At 43.8% G+C, this 15,325-nt stretch overlaps 1 protein-coding gene and 1 pseudogene across 1 annotated transcript in view; one reads left to right on the forward strand and one right to left on the reverse strand.

Annotated features, from left to right (window-relative positions):
- Positions 1-7,656: 7,656 nt before the first annotated feature.
- On the reverse strand, positions 7,657-10,142 carry LOC123394003 (annotated as a pseudogene).
- The window catches only part of USP6NL (USP6 N-terminal like), a 166,960-nt gene continuing 161,610 nt past the window's right edge, over positions 9,976-15,325 (forward strand). The window contains exon 1 of the mRNA XM_045087431.1: positions 9,976-10,020. The gene's annotated coding sequence lies outside the window, so the exon portion shown is untranslated. The remainder of the gene's footprint in view (positions 10,021-15,325) is intronic.

Raw genomic sequence — 15,325 nt, forward strand, 5'->3', positions numbered from 1 at the left:
CCCAGCAATGGGCATGTGAATCAGATCATACCAGCAAGAGGCAGAGATGAGAATTAGCTGGGGGTTGCTCCCTTTCCCTGACTGAGATGGGGATGCACGTAGCTCTGGAAATAGCTGGCAGCCATCTTGGTTGGATGGAGCTGACATGATGGGAGGTAGAGAAAGAAGCTGGTCCTTGACAATATCCTCAAACACCACAGAGCCCACATTCTGTTGGCTTTCAGTGAAATGAGCCAATAGCTCATCTGTATTATTGTATATATGACCCAGTTTGAGTTGGCTTTGTTTTTCTTTTTTTAATTTGAACATAATGCTCCTCTTCTCATAAGCTGGCAATTTCATCTTTCTTGTTAGCACTTCTACAATCTTCCTGTTAGTCTATAAGAATAATAGACTCTACAAATACATAGTATATGCACTAATACACATATGTGTGTATAGTCTACAGATATACATACTATCTAGTATAGTGATTTGTTCAGAGCCATGGCTAAACACATTTTTTAAAAAAATGACTCAAGGGTGAGTGAATTTCAATGGTTATAGAGTTAATCTAAGTCAGTGGATTTACCTTATTTCTCTGAAAATTTTTATGGTAAGGTTTAAATTGTATATAAATATAAAGGCTAAGACATATACCTCTTAGGAGAAAACATGAGGGTAAATACCCATGACCTTAGATTTGGCAGTTGATTCATAGATATGAAGTAAAAGCAAAAGAAGAGAAAGAAATAGGTAAATTGGACTTTATCAAAATCGAAAAACTTTGCCCATCAGAGAACATTACCAACAACGTAAAAAGGAAACCTACAGAACAGGAGAAGGTATTTGTAAATCTCCTATCTGAGGGTCAGAATACAGACAAAACTTTCACAACTCCATAGTAAGAAGATAACCCATTTTTTTTTTTTACTTTTATTTATTTATTTGACAGACAGAGATCACAAGTAGGCAGAGAGGCAGGGAGGGAGAGAGAGAGAGGAGGAAGCAGGCTCCCTGCTGAGCAGAGAGCCTGATGCGGGGCTCGATCCCAGGACCCTGGGATCATGACCTGAGCTGAAGGCAGAGGCTTTAACCCAGTGAGCCACCCAGGTGCCCTGATAACCCAATTTTTTAAACGGGCATAGGACTTGAAAAGGCATTTCTCCAAGGAAGATACACAAATGGCCAGTAAACACATGAAAAGATGCTGAGCACCATTAGTAATTGGTGAAACGGAAAGACATCACTTTACACTCACACACATGTGAGGGCTATGATCACGAAAGAAGAGAGTAAATAGCATTGGCAAGGATGTGGAATGTCCCTGCTGGCGGGAACGTAAAAGTGTTCTGCCACTATGGGAAACAGTTGGGTAGTTCCTCAGAAAGGTAAACATAGACTCACCATACTATCCCACACTTCAGTCCTCAGTGTACATCCAAAGTAACTGTGGAACAGATACCAAACGAGATACATCTGCATGCATGTTCCTAGCTGCACTGTTCACAGTAGCTCAAGGTTGGAGACAACTCAAGTGTTTATCCCTCGATGAATCAGTAAGTAAATGTGGTCTATCCATCAATGCGGTGTTTTTCAGCCATAACAAGGCATGATGGACTGGTACACGCTACAGTGTGTATGAGCTGCGGAAACATTATGCTTACTGAGAGAAGACGGACACAGAAGGTCATATATTGTATCATTCCATTCACAGGTAACATCCGGGGTAATTCCGTAGAGACAGAAAGCAGGTTAGTGGTTGCTGGAGCCTGGGGAGAGAGAAAAGGGAAAGTAACTGGTTACTGGGTATAATTTCTTTTTGGGGTGATACATATGTTTTGGAACTGCATACAGGTGGTGATTGTACAACATTGCAAATGTATTAAATGCTACTAAATTGTTCACTTTGTTTTTTTAAAAAATTCTTTTATTTATTTTATTTTATTTATTTATTTATTTTGATTTTATTTATTTATTTTATTTATTTATTTGACCGAGAGAGAGAGAGAGCGCACAAGCAGGCTGAGGGGCAGGCATTATGAGAGGGAGAAGCAGGCTCCCTGCAGAGCAGGGGAAGCTGGATATGGGACTCTATCCTAGGACTCCAGGATCATGACCAGAGCCAAAGTCAGTGGCTTAACCAACTGAGCTACCCAGGTGCCCTATTAAAATATTTTTTATTTATTAATTTGACAGAGAGAGCACAAGCAGATGGAGTAGCAGAGGGAGAGAGGGGCAGGTCCCCTACCGATGTGGGGCTCGATCCCAGAACCCTGGAATTATGACCTGAGCTGAAGGCAGACGCCCCACCAACTGAGCCACTCAGCCCCTGAATTGTTTGCTTTGAAATGGTTTCTGTGATGGGGATTTTACCTCCACATGAAAAATGTCTTCTATGAATGAGTCAGTAGGAGCAAAACATGCTGACATGTGTTTAATACCTGGTTAACAAGTACTTTTCAAAATTGAATTAATCGGTACTCTGATTCTGAGCTCAACTTTCAAAATTGATAGGACGGAAGTCAGGATTACCTGAAGTGTGGGATGTACTTGGAAGTACACGGATGTACTTGGAAGGTAACATGGGAAAGCAAGGCTTTAAATAACTTTGCCTCATACAGTGAGAAATTTAATTTCTTTTCAAGGATTTTAGTCAGCGTTTAGTTCTGTGAGCGTGTCACTGAGAGAGGCTCAGTTTCGTGTTGGGATGTCTAGCCTCTCCAGCACATGCTAAGCCCTCAACAAAGAGAGAATAGGCTTCAGGCTCAGTGCCCTCTGTGGGCAGTGCTGTCTAAGTGATCTTAATATCATGGTTGTTTTCTGTATGTTTATTTTTACTTTTACCTTGTATTTATGTTACGTGACACCTGTTTTCTACTTCAGTGCTTTGCATTAGACTTCGACAGTGATTTCCTATATAAATTAATTTCAGAAGAAATGTGAGTCAACAACAATGTGTAAATAATAATATAAATGGTGTGAGGACTTGGGGAAAAACCCTAGGACTCCGATGAGCACCAGCATAAAGATACACTTTAGATTTGGAATATGTGCACCTGAGTGTCTCGCTACACAGCCAGCCGTGGACCTGCCACTTAGCCCCTCTGTGCTTTCGGTTTCTGCGTACCTCGTGGAACCTTTACAGCAGATACTTTACAAATGTAAATCATTATTGTTAAATTATTTGTGTTGGATAGCATCTGTATTGCAAGAGCTGCATTTCCCAGGGTCCCTTGCCAGCACCGTTCTGGTAAGGTGTCGTTCCTCCAGGGAGATGCCCTCCTGGGATGGGAAAGGCACAAGGAGTGTGTCTTTCTTCCTCTGGCAGCCGGGGCTGACATAAGGCTTCGGAAGACACATATTTTTGCAGGGAGGCGAGACTACAAAGAGCGCCCCTGACAGTTACCAGCTTCCAAGCTGCAAGGCAGCCGTGACATTGGCAGTGATTCCATGTCATTTCCTGTGATTTCTGACTATGGGGCAGCAGTTTGCTGACATCGATCGGGTCCACATCGAGCGGTGGACTGACCCGGGAGTTGGTGCTGGTCCCCTTCCCCCATTCACCCCTTCCAAAGATTTTGTGCCTCTGATTCCCTGTGTTAAATATCTTCCTGCTGGGTTAAAGCCTCTGCCTTCAGCTCAGGTCATGATCTCAGGGTCCTGGGATTGAGCCCTGCCTCCTCGGGCTCTCTGCTCAGCGGGGAGCCTGCTTTCCCCCACCTCTCTCTGCCTGCCTCTGCCTACTTGTGATCTCTCTCTCTCTCAAATAAATAAAATCTTTAAGTATCTTCCTGCTGGTAATACCTTGAGTAGTTTCCTGAACCCTAATGGAGATATGATTAGTTGTGTTAAATTTTTTAAGAAGCTTCTGTTGAATCATAATACAATAAGAGTTAACATTTGTTGAATGTTTACTAACTCCTAGTCATTGGGATAAGCCATGTGCATGTATAACCTCATTCAGTTCTTTTACCCTATGAGGTAATTTCTATTACTGTCTTCATTTTGCAGAGGGGGAAACTGAGGCAGGGGGTTTCTCCCTGACCTAGGCTCAGAGGTGACAAACAGTAGAGGAGGGATTTGAACTCAGGCTGTCTGAATAGAGTGTTCAGTGACTACACATTATATCATCTCACCCCTGCACACACAAAAAATGTTACTTCAGGTCTCCAGTAAAGTCTACTGTAGGTCTGAAACCAGAACTGTTTTGGATTTCAGAACTTTCGATTTTTAGAAGGATGACAGGACCTTGTAATCAAACACACTGCTAGTTATGTAATGAGATGAGGGTTCATATGGAATAAAAAGAGGCCATACATAGCCAAAGGAAAGTGCAGTTGCTACCAAAGGAGTTTAGGTGCCACACTTAGGGGGAAAAACACTTACGTTTCTCAAAACTTTTTAGATTTCAAAATTGCTGGTTAAGAATTATGGACCGGCAGTCTTCATGAAGTGTTAGCAGATAGAAAAGAGAAGTTGAGTAGATAAAAAAAAAAATTTCCTCCATCTATTGTTTCATTTTCATTGAACCTGTAGTACTGGCTACTTGTGACCACTCCTTTCTTTTTTTAGCCAAAGCATGTGGGCAGGAACTTGGTTCATGTCTGTCTAAGTCACAGTGAATTGCGAGTACATTTACTTTGTAGACACCAGAAGGTTAAGGTCATTGTGGCGTTTCGCTTGTCCAGAGTGGCACCCCTTCTCACAGGACAAGAGCCCACGAAACCATCAGAAAGACGCCCTGGAACGCCTTAGGATCTTTTATGGTTCACCTTGTTCGTCCATAACTTGACCTTCTTACACCACATTTCTGTTAGTTTGGGTGATGTTATTTATTAAGGTTTTAGCTTAAATATAGCTAAGGGTAGCTTTAGCACTTTATATTTAATTAGCTTATTCCCGTTATCAGTATGTGGATAGCAAACCGCCCTATACTCAGTGGCTTAAGACAACAATTGTTGCTTCCATTGTTCATGGGTTGGCGAGGCTCACTTGAGATGTCCTGATTTGGGGTTTCTCATGGGGTCCCAGGTGCTCACGGCATTTGAAGGCTCAGCTGTGCTGATTGCCCAGGATGGCTCACGCACATGCCTCGCAATTTGGTGCTGGCTGTCAGGTGGGGACACAGCAAAGGTTGTCACCTGTATGGGACCACGATGTGGAAGCTGAGTTCGGAGAGGCAGGCCACTACTATGGGTCTCTCAGAGACCCAGGCAAAAGCTCTAAGACTTCTTATCATTCTGGCCTTAGAAAATATTCAGCCTCACTTCTGCCTTATTCTTTTGGTCAGAAGAGAGTCACAGAGCCAGCCCAGATTTCAGAGGAGAACGGTATACGAAGATGTGAACATTAGAAGCATGGGTCCCGGGGTGGGGGAGTCTTTGAAAATTAGCTGCCACACAGCTCACATGGATGCAGGTACACAAGGGTTTAAACATTAATTAAAAAATCATACACACAGAGGCAAAAGTTTTATCACTGTAAAATGGGGACAAAAATGTCTCGAAATAGTACTGCATGTTTATTTCAATATCGTATAGTACTTTTTAAATACAACTCTTGTTTTTTTTTTTTTTTTTAAAGATTTTATTTATTTATTTGACAGAGATCACAGGTAGGCAGAAAGAGAGGAGGAAGCAGTCTCCTTGCTGAGCGGAGAGCCCAATGCGGGACTCGATCCCAGGACCCTAAGACCATGACCTGAGCTGAAGGCACAGGCTTTCACCCACTGAGCCACCCAGGCGCCCCAAAATACAACTCTGTTTGAGGAGATTTGAAAAAAATAAAGGGCATGGCGTCGAGGAGGTGGTCACACGGAGACTTCAAGCACCACAACTTTTAAGTCGAGCAGTGAGAGCAATTCTCTAGAGCTACAAAAACATAATGAGACCCTTTCCAAAAGATAGGGCATCATTGTGGATTTCTGGCAAACGGTGATAACCATTTCGTGATGAGAGCGGGCCGGCGGGTGAGCAAAAGGGCCCAGGAGATCATGAAGGCAGCCTTTGTAGCTGGAAACCGGGCATTCTTATTTGGGTTGTTGTTGGCTTGTTTTGGTTTTTGTTTATGTTTTTGTTTTGTTTTGTTTTGTTTGAGTCACAGACCCTTTCGAGCTTATGATGGGAGTTGGGAACTGTTCACCCAGAGAACATGGATGTTTGTATACCTTTGTCACTCCCTCCTCCTCCTCTTCATTCCTTCTACAGTTATTTTTAGAGAGTTGTTTCTGTACCAGACACTGATCTGGACCAAAGGATAAAATAGGGAAGAAGACAGATAAGTTGCCCAATCTCATGTCATGCACATTCTTAAGATAGAACCCCACCCCCCACCCCAGGGGTGCCTGGGTGGTACAGACGGTTAAGCGTCTGACTCTTGCTTTAGGCTCAGGTCAGGGGATCCAGCACTGGGCTCTGAGCTCAGCGTGGGGTCTGCTTGAGATTCTTTCCCCCTCTGCCCCTCCTGCTCGTGCTGGCTCTCTCTTTCTCTCACATATAAATAAAATCTTAAAAAACAAACAAAAAAACCAAACCCAAGTACACCAATACATAAGACAACTCCAGCTAGTTGTAAGTAATGAGCTACGAACACGGCATCTTGCATACAATTTTACAGAGCTCACTTTCTTCCACAGACTTTTTCCTCACTCTGCATCAATAACTTCTCTTTTGAACCAAAGGAGAACTTTTTCCTCTGAGCAGGGTGGATGTGGCTGTTGGCTCTCTGTTGCTTTTTCACTTAACACCGGGTGCACAGATATTGACCAGTCTGTCTTTTTCCCAACAGCGAAGAACAATTATATGCAGCGTCATTGTAGGTGACTTTCCTAACTAATGGGAACGGCATCGGTTCCTTATGAAATTTCAGAACATACTGCTTCTAGTGAGGATGAAAACGTGCACAGCAGAATTTTCCACATAGCCACGGGTTCACGTTTCAAATTCTCAGTTTACAGGAGACTCAAGGGACCTATACTGTCATCTACATTCTGAAGATGACAGGGAAGGATGGATGATTTGGAGCATTTTTTTCTTTATGTTCTTATGTTCTCACTTCAAATTGTACTTCTGGCTTCAGTGAATTATAGCATCCTATGGGGTAGGGTTTAACATGCACTCTTACCTTTGTCAACATTTTGATTATTTCCATTATCCTCACATAACTTTTGCAAAAATGAAATGCAAATATCCATCTATCTTATTCCACTGGAGTACATGAGATGTAGTTCTCAGCCTTTGGTATTTACAAAATATTTTAACTGGTAATACAAACTTACTCTGTAGGTCTTTTGACTTTTTGGTGCTTTCTTGATATCAAGCTTTTACCCTTTGTATTTTATTTATTTATTTATTTATTTATTTTTTAAGATTTTGTTTATTTATTTGACAGAGAGAAATCACAAGTAGATGGAGAGGCAGGCAGAGAGAGAGAGAGGGAAGCAGGCTCCCTGCTGAGCAGAGAGCCCGATGTGGGACTCGATCCCAGGACCCCGAGATCATGACCTGAGCTGAAGGCAGCGGCTTAACCCACTGAGCCACCCAGGCACCCACCCTTTGTATTTTAAATATCTGGCATTTCACATTGGAGTGACTATAAAAATGGAATGAATCTAATATAAATATAATGACTTAGGGGTCAGCAAAATAAATACCCGTTTATTTTCAGGAGTAAGTTTTTAGTAGAATAAAGTCCACTCATCCTGTTAGATATTGTCTACAGTTGCCCTCATGTTTACTGTGTTTCCCCTTTAAGAAAAAGTTTGCCCATCGCTGATTTGGAGGAAAAATGATTTTATCTTTATTTCCTTGATAATCATTGACATCAATTCTATGTTTACTGTATGTCACAGAATAGTGAACACTAGATATAAAAAGACAAAATTCTGTGTTTGCCATTTAACAGTACCTTCAAGATGCTTAAATACACAAAAATTTTGACAAGCCCCTGAAGTTATACCTACGAACAAATACTAGTTTTATATTGAAATGACACTTTTTTGATTTGGGGGAAAAGGTGGGGATTTCTGAATTTGAACTGTACTATAGCGTCAGAGGGCGATTACTGAAGCATAAAATTGAATCAGTGGTGTTCATAATTAGGTCCAAAATAAAGTTTTAAAAAATTACCCATGTAAGTTTTGGAAAAAACATCTGAAATTTCCACTTTATTTTGCCAAATAAGCCTCTGGCCAGAGTTGTTCATACCAGAATCCCATTAACTAGTGACTTGGAGTTCCTGTTTAATGATGTTTGCAGTGATGTCCTTGAGTAATATTTCTTGTGTGTCTCTGTGGTTCCCAAGGTCTCCTTAAATGATTACACTCAGCCAAAGACAGGGCCATTTAATTCAATAAACACTGAAGGCCTATAGTGTGCAAAGCAAACCGTTGGTCCAGCAGGGCTACAAAGCTGTATGAGTGGGGGGGCTCCTGCCTTTTAGAAATTCAAGTTATCTCAATCAGGGTAATCGCTAATCAGAGCACTCCAGAGCTTCTGGAGAAGTGTTTCCCAAGTGTTTTTGGAGAAGAAGTTTCCCATGTCCTGCCAGCTCTTGATCTTTTTTTACCCCAATTCCTATATCCAGTTTTGGATCAGACTTACTAAACATCAGTCTTCACAAATCTGGTTTAAATGAATAGTCAAAGGGGGAAGTATTAATTTAAGGAGTATATGTGCAAGTAAGAGCAACGCTTCTGAGCTACAAGGAGCCTTGGAGACCATCTAAGACCCAGTCTTATGCACAGGTGGTGAAGTTTGTGTCCTCCAACAGAGGCTGTGACCCTACTACTCTCCATCCTCTGTTTCCATATTGCACACAGCACCCAGTTTTTTGGTGTCCGTTTTCACCAGCTGGAAAAAGATAATGACAACAGTGCAGAGTTGCCAGCTTTGGTAATTCTAGTTCCTGGAATCAAGGACAGGAAGCCTTTGTTATTTGCACACCCTAACTTTTCTAGCTCCTATTGAATAAATCACTTAACTGTCAGCTAATTACGGTGTTGGAAAGTTTACATCATTCATCTTTTTATGGCACCTCTTAATGGAAGACTCCGGAGATTAAAACTCTTGACAATTTCCATGACATAAAAAAGGAAAGCTGACCTAGAGAAAGACGGGACAAAAGATGAACATTCGGGAAATTTTCGGCAGCAGTGGGATCTGAAACAGTAGCCTATTTACAGTCGCATAATTTGAACACTTGAAGTTCCTGAAAAATGACAGGAATGTGATTTCCGTGAGAAGCAATACCATTTTATGGAAGGAATGATCATTTTGCACCTACTACCGACCTGGCACTTCCCTGTTCCAGGAGATAACCTGATGAGGAAATCACTATTATTATGTCACTTTACAGATGAAGAAACCGAGGCACAGAGAAAATTAGAGTGTGCGAGCTCTGACAGCTAGTACGATGACCCAGAAATGAAACACGCGGCAATCTGGCCACTGCTCCGCCGGCCTCATCCCTGCTCTCACCCATCCCTTGACCTTTCCGATTGGACAGCCTAAGTGGGTCGTTTCCGCGCGCTGCCTCGAAGCCCCGCTCCAGGTTCAGGGTCTGCAGCGCAGAGCGGGTCCCTCTCCCCTCCGCCGCCGAGGGCCAGACGCCCCAGGATCCCGGGGAGCTGCGCCCGCAGCCCGCAGCCCTGGAAGCGCGCCCCCGCGGACGGCGGGAACGCGGGAGCGGCGCGCACGTGCCGCCGGGAAGAGGCCGCCCGGCCGCGCCAAGATGGCGGCGGCCGCGGCCGCAGCGGCGACGGTTGGCGGCGGCCCGTGAGGCGGGCGGGGCCGGCGGCGCGGAGGCGGGGTCCCGGGCGAGCCGCCCTGGGAGGCGGGGGCCGTTTCCATAGCGGCGGCAGGAGGTGTCGCGCCGGGGAACTTCCTGGTTCCCGGGCTCGGCTTCGCCGGGATCCTCTTGGAAGGGAAACAATGGGGCGGAGGGCACTGCGGTAGCCGCCGCCGCGCCGGGACCTGCTCGGCTGCCCCGACTCCCCGCTCTGTCCCCTCCCACAGCCTCCGCCGACGGGACCGGCCGGAGGTAACTTCATTTCCTCATCTCCCACCGCAGGGGGCCGGCGGCGGCGGCGGCGGCGGCGGCGGTCTCCGGGGTTTCCTCCGGGCAGGGACTAGGGTTGGCCCCGGGGGGCCGGACGCCGCCATTCCCGGCCCCGGGGAGGTGGACGGAGCCTCGGCTCCCTGCCTCAGCCCTCGAGGGTCAGGCTCCGGAAACGTGCGCGGGGCCGTGCCGGTGCCCCCTGGAAGCTCGATCGTGGGGCTCTGCGGGCTTGACTGGCAGGCGGGCGGGCGCCGGGCGGGGGGCGCGGGGGGCGTGTGGGGAGGGTCTGTGGGGGACGGTGCGCAGGGGGGACCTGGTCGCCGGGGAAGGGGGCGGGGGGAGGGGCCGGGGTCGGCCAGGTCCTGGGGGAGGGGAGCCCCGCCGCCTCCCCCTCCCCCGCGGAGCAGGCTCGGGTCCCCGGGAGACGTGTCTCCCTTGCAAGTTTCACTTGCGTCCTGCGGAGTCCGAGTGGGCAGGACTGAGGCAAACTTCGTTCTTTTAAATTACTGCCTTCGAGCCGCGGAACTTTGTTTCGACTACGCTGGAGGATGGGGTGAATGAGGGATCGGGAGAGCCTGCAAATCTGTGCGCCTTCGCGAAGTTTGCAAAGTAGTTGAGAGCGAGCAGCCGCGTGATGGTGCGGCATATCGAGCTCGCGGGTATTTTAATGCCAGGAAATTCGAGGAGTCCGTGGAGCCACGTTTCTATAAGTGCAAAGATATTTCTATAAATTGGATATGAGCTCTTTCCGTCTCCCCCATTTTAAATCCACAGTTGCTTTTTAGTGAGTAGACTTGAACAGGAGTGAGATGAGCCCCTTCTGGGACTGGGAGGGATGTTTGAATTGGGGGCAAGACCCAGTCATAGGGAATAATGTGACCCAAATGGGGGGCGGGGGGAGTGGGGACACGATCCTAAATATTTTGCTTGCTGGAAGAAACCGAGTTTAATCCTGTATTAATCCGTTTATTAATGGAATTAAGTCGCTGGGATACATAATATTTTCTCGCTCAGAAAAGTTGCACAGTAACTTCAGAGATCCATCGTGGCCAGTCCCCTCACACGTTGAATCTCTGGGAAGTTCTATCAGAGGGAAGTCAGGGTACTTTTTTCCTTTTGTGAAGTCGTTTTAATAAGAATTAAGCGAGCCAGCATCAAATGAACAGTGGTTTATTTGCTTTTCTCACTCTGTCAGACCCTAAAATTAAAAATATTTCTGAGTTTGCTGTTTTTGATAATAAAGTTTGTGAGCATGGTTTATTTAGTTCATGTTTTTACTTAAAATGAATATTGACCCTATATTATAGTCTGTCTAGGCAAGTGAAATATGTCAACATATAAAAGAAAATATGCTAATAAAAGTATAAATTTGGGGGCACCTGGGTGGCTCAGGGTGTTAAAGCCTTTGCCTTTGGCTCAGGTCATGATCCCAGAGTCCTGGGATCAAGCCCCGAATTGGGCTCTCTGCTCAGCAGGGAGCCTGCTTCCTCCTCCCTCTCTGCCTGCCTCTCTGCCTGCTTGTGATGTCTGTCAAATAAATAAATAGAATCTTAAAAAAAAGAAGTATAAATTTTTAAAAGAAAGCAGGTATCTTGAGTTAACAGACATTCCTTTGCTGATTATACAAAAAATTAGTGAGTCGTCCCAAAGGCATTTGAAGGAGCATCTTTTGCCAAACATTAAGAATTTGGGCCCTGAGTCTTGGTGTTTGTGCCTACTTACTGTTTTGAGCGAGCCGGTCAGACTCCCTGGTGTACTTGTTTTTTGAAAAGGATAGTCCATTATCAGTTTTAACAGTGTTTTGATGTGGAATGTCTCCTAGTGAGGATAACTGCCACTGCTTCAAACAAGCCAGTAAGTGCAAGTGTCAGCCATCTGTTAATTGACGGGTTATCCCTAGCGTTTTTGGGGAACCAGGACAACTTCCTGGCAGGGCAGATTTCAGTCTGGGCCTCCCGTGCCAAGCAGGGTTTGTACTGTCAGTCTTGGTCACCGTGTGCCCATCTATCTCACATTCCTGTTCTGTGTTGTAGCCTCTGAAGGTGGTTGAAAAAGAGGCCAGTAAATTAGTTAGTGGCAAACTGAAAACAAAATGACTTTGGTTAAAATGGGCTAGGCACGTTAAGACGGTCTGAAGCTGGCAGAGGTCTTTGCCACAACCTTAAAAGTTTGAGAATTGCTACTGCAGTTAGAGAGCAAGAGGCAGGTTATGTGTGCAAGTTAACTTGAACCGTTCTTGGTTTGTTTTAGTGCAGTGGTATTGTTATCAACAATATTCTAACCCCTTATTACCAGAATGTTATCATTTGTCCCTTCAGAGTGATTTTTGAAAGGCATATTCCATTTAGATAGAATTCACTTGTATTTAGAATCTTTTTCCCCCATTAAAAATTATCTCACTTTTTACAGTAGAAGTCAGTTAAAAGGAATATGAATTTGAAAGAAATCTGTCTTCTACCACATTTCCTTATAGTACATGGGTGCCACAGCATGGGAATTAGAGTTGCAAACACTTGGATTCTCGACTTCTATGCCATTTCCATGTAAATTACTTAATTTTTCAGGTAAATAATTTTTAAGGGCTTGTTTCTTTGTAAAATCGGGGGGAATCATCAATTCGGATTTGTTCATTCAGCAAGGATTTCTCCAGTGCCTGCTGTGTACCTCACGAACCCCTGTTAGGGGGTTTTCAACTACAGGGGGCTAAGTCCTTTGAAGTAAAGCACGGGGAGCTGTAAAACCTGTGACCCGGGAACCTAGCCTGACTTGGGGGTGCTGGGGCAAGCCTTCCTGAGGGCGTGACTTGTAAGAGCTGAAGGATACGGAGGAGTTCATAGGTGAAAAGAGGAGTGAGTGGGTAGGACACCCAGGATAAGAGAAGAGCGCGAACACAGTGCCTGGAGAGACTGTCAGTGGAGGTTGGATAAGGATGCGCGTGTGTAAGTTAGCTCCCCACACGGCTTGGCAGCAACTACTGTTCCTCGTGTAGGGAAGGCTCTTGGCACCATACTCCAGCCATCTGAACGAAGGGCTCAGTCTTGTTCCGCAGCCATTATGTTGAAAGGGAGTCAGCCCAGTTGACTCTAGACCTGCAAATGACTCTCTGTACACTTGGGTGTCTAGTTTATTAAACTGGCACCATTCACTTGTGAGTTTCTGTATCTGAAAGACGGAAATTAAATGTTGAATAAGACTCTTTGATTTCTTTACAGAGATACTATAAGATAGGAATATAGCTTTTTTTTTTTTAAAGATTTTATTTATTAACTTGACAGGGAGAAATCACAAGTAGATGGAGAGGCAGCCAGAGAGAGAGAGAGAGATAGGGAAGCAGGCTCCCTGCTGAGCAGAGAGCCCGATGCGGGACTCAATCCCAGGACCCTGAGATCATGACCTGAGCCGAAGGCAGAGGCTTAACCCACTGAGCCACCCAGGTGCCCCGGAATATAGCATTTTGATTTAAATTTGCTAGCATGTTTCTTTGGAAGAGCTTAGGCTACCTTACTTAAAATATCTACTTCTCCCAAAATGATAGTAGTAATCCATCCTGAAATGAAATATATTTATTAAGCAGCAGGTAGTTTCATTTGCCTATAGGAAGGTCAGGAGTGACTAGAGTTTCATATCTTGTTTGCTTTCATGTTTTTGGCACTAAATAGGTGTTTAGTTATCCTCTGGTAGAGGTACCTGTTGCACCTGTGTCTTGCTGACATTTGGGGGTATGTAGAAAAAGTTGTAATTGTATCCTGGAATTTTCCTCTCACTAAATTAACAGGTGAATTAAAAAATATTATTTGTGAATTTAAAAATATTGTGAAAATATTTTCACATATTTCATGAAAAATATACTTATTTTTCATGAAATAAGTGAAAGAAGATTGTTTTTAAGCTTCTTAATATATTAATTTTAGTAATTTTATATAGATCAGTAGTGGTAAATTAATATTTTATTATGGAATTAATGCAATATTTATAAGCTAGTTGGCTCCCCAGGGTTTTTGTTCCCCTTCCTTTTTATTCAGTTTGGACATTTTAATGCTTGTTAGCATATCTGTAGTAAGATCAGAAAAGAGAGGGTGAAGTAAAATTTGGAGAAGTCAGTCACAGTGGGAAGAAATTGAATAGATGTGGTTAAAATTTATAAGAGTTAGGTATATATACATTGGCCAGGTAGTTCTGTGTCTTTTGCTTATGACTTATAAAAATGAATTGGCATACAGTAACTGCTGACATGAATGTTTAAAAATTTTAAAAAATCTATTTGTCTTTCCTGTTTTTTGTGTTTCTTTTTTCTCATTTTAGCTTTGTTTTTGGTTTGAGAGGAGAGTGCATGGGTATAAGTGGGGGGGGGCGGTTGAGGGAGAGGGACAGGCTCCACAGTCACTGTGGAACCAGATGTGGGGCTCAGTCTCATGACTCAGATCGTGACCTGAGCCGAAATCGAGGCAGACACTTACTTGACTGAGCCACTCAGTCGCCTCTAGATTGTCTTTTTAAAAATGATTATTTCATTTACCTTTTTTTTATTAGCTTGGGATTTTGTATTCCTTTGCTGTTTCTTAAGTGTTTGCCTAAGAAATTCTAATATGTTTTCTCATCTTATCAGAGTGTAGTATTAATTGAGATTTCCTCTCTCTTTTCCAGAGAACGAACCATTTTAAAACATTTAAGTTAATTTTCTTTCTTAAACCCATTTAACCCATTTCATTGTTACCGTGTTTTAAAATGCATATATATTTTAAACCCCCAAGCTGTATTTTTTACACTGTCATTATTCAGTCAGACTTACTTCATTTTCTTTTCCTTCATTCCTTCTCGTGTTACTGACCTTCCAATTGAAATAATTTTCCTTCTTCCTGAAGAATACCCTTTAGTGTTTTCTTTAAAGTAGGTATTGTATTGACAAATTTTCAAATTTTTTATTTGAGAATGTTTTTATTTCACCTGCATTCTTGAGAGATACATTTTGCTAGGTATAGAATTCTAGACTAGAGGGGCGCCTGGGTGGTTCAGCAGGTTAAGCCTCTGCCTTCGGCTCAGGTCATGATCTCAGAGTCCTGGGATCGAGCCCAGGATCTCTCTGCTCAGCAGGGAGCCTGCTGCCCCCCCACCCCCCCTGCCACCTGCCTCTCTGCCTACTTGTGATCTCTGTCAAATAAATAAATAAAATTCTTAAAAAAAAAAAAAGAATTCTAGACTAGAGATATATACATACATATAGTTACATATTAGTCCTTTGGAGAAGAGATTATTCTCTAATATTTGGCCTTGTTTCTATTGATAGGTC

This window comes from Mustela putorius, unplaced genomic scaffold (genome assembly GCF_011764305.1).
Source record: "Mustela putorius furo isolate JIRA1106 unplaced genomic scaffold, ASM1176430v1.1 tig00001130_pilon_pilon_pilon, whole genome shotgun sequence".
Lineage (NCBI taxonomy): Eukaryota > Metazoa > Chordata > Mammalia > Carnivora > Mustelidae > Mustela > Mustela putorius.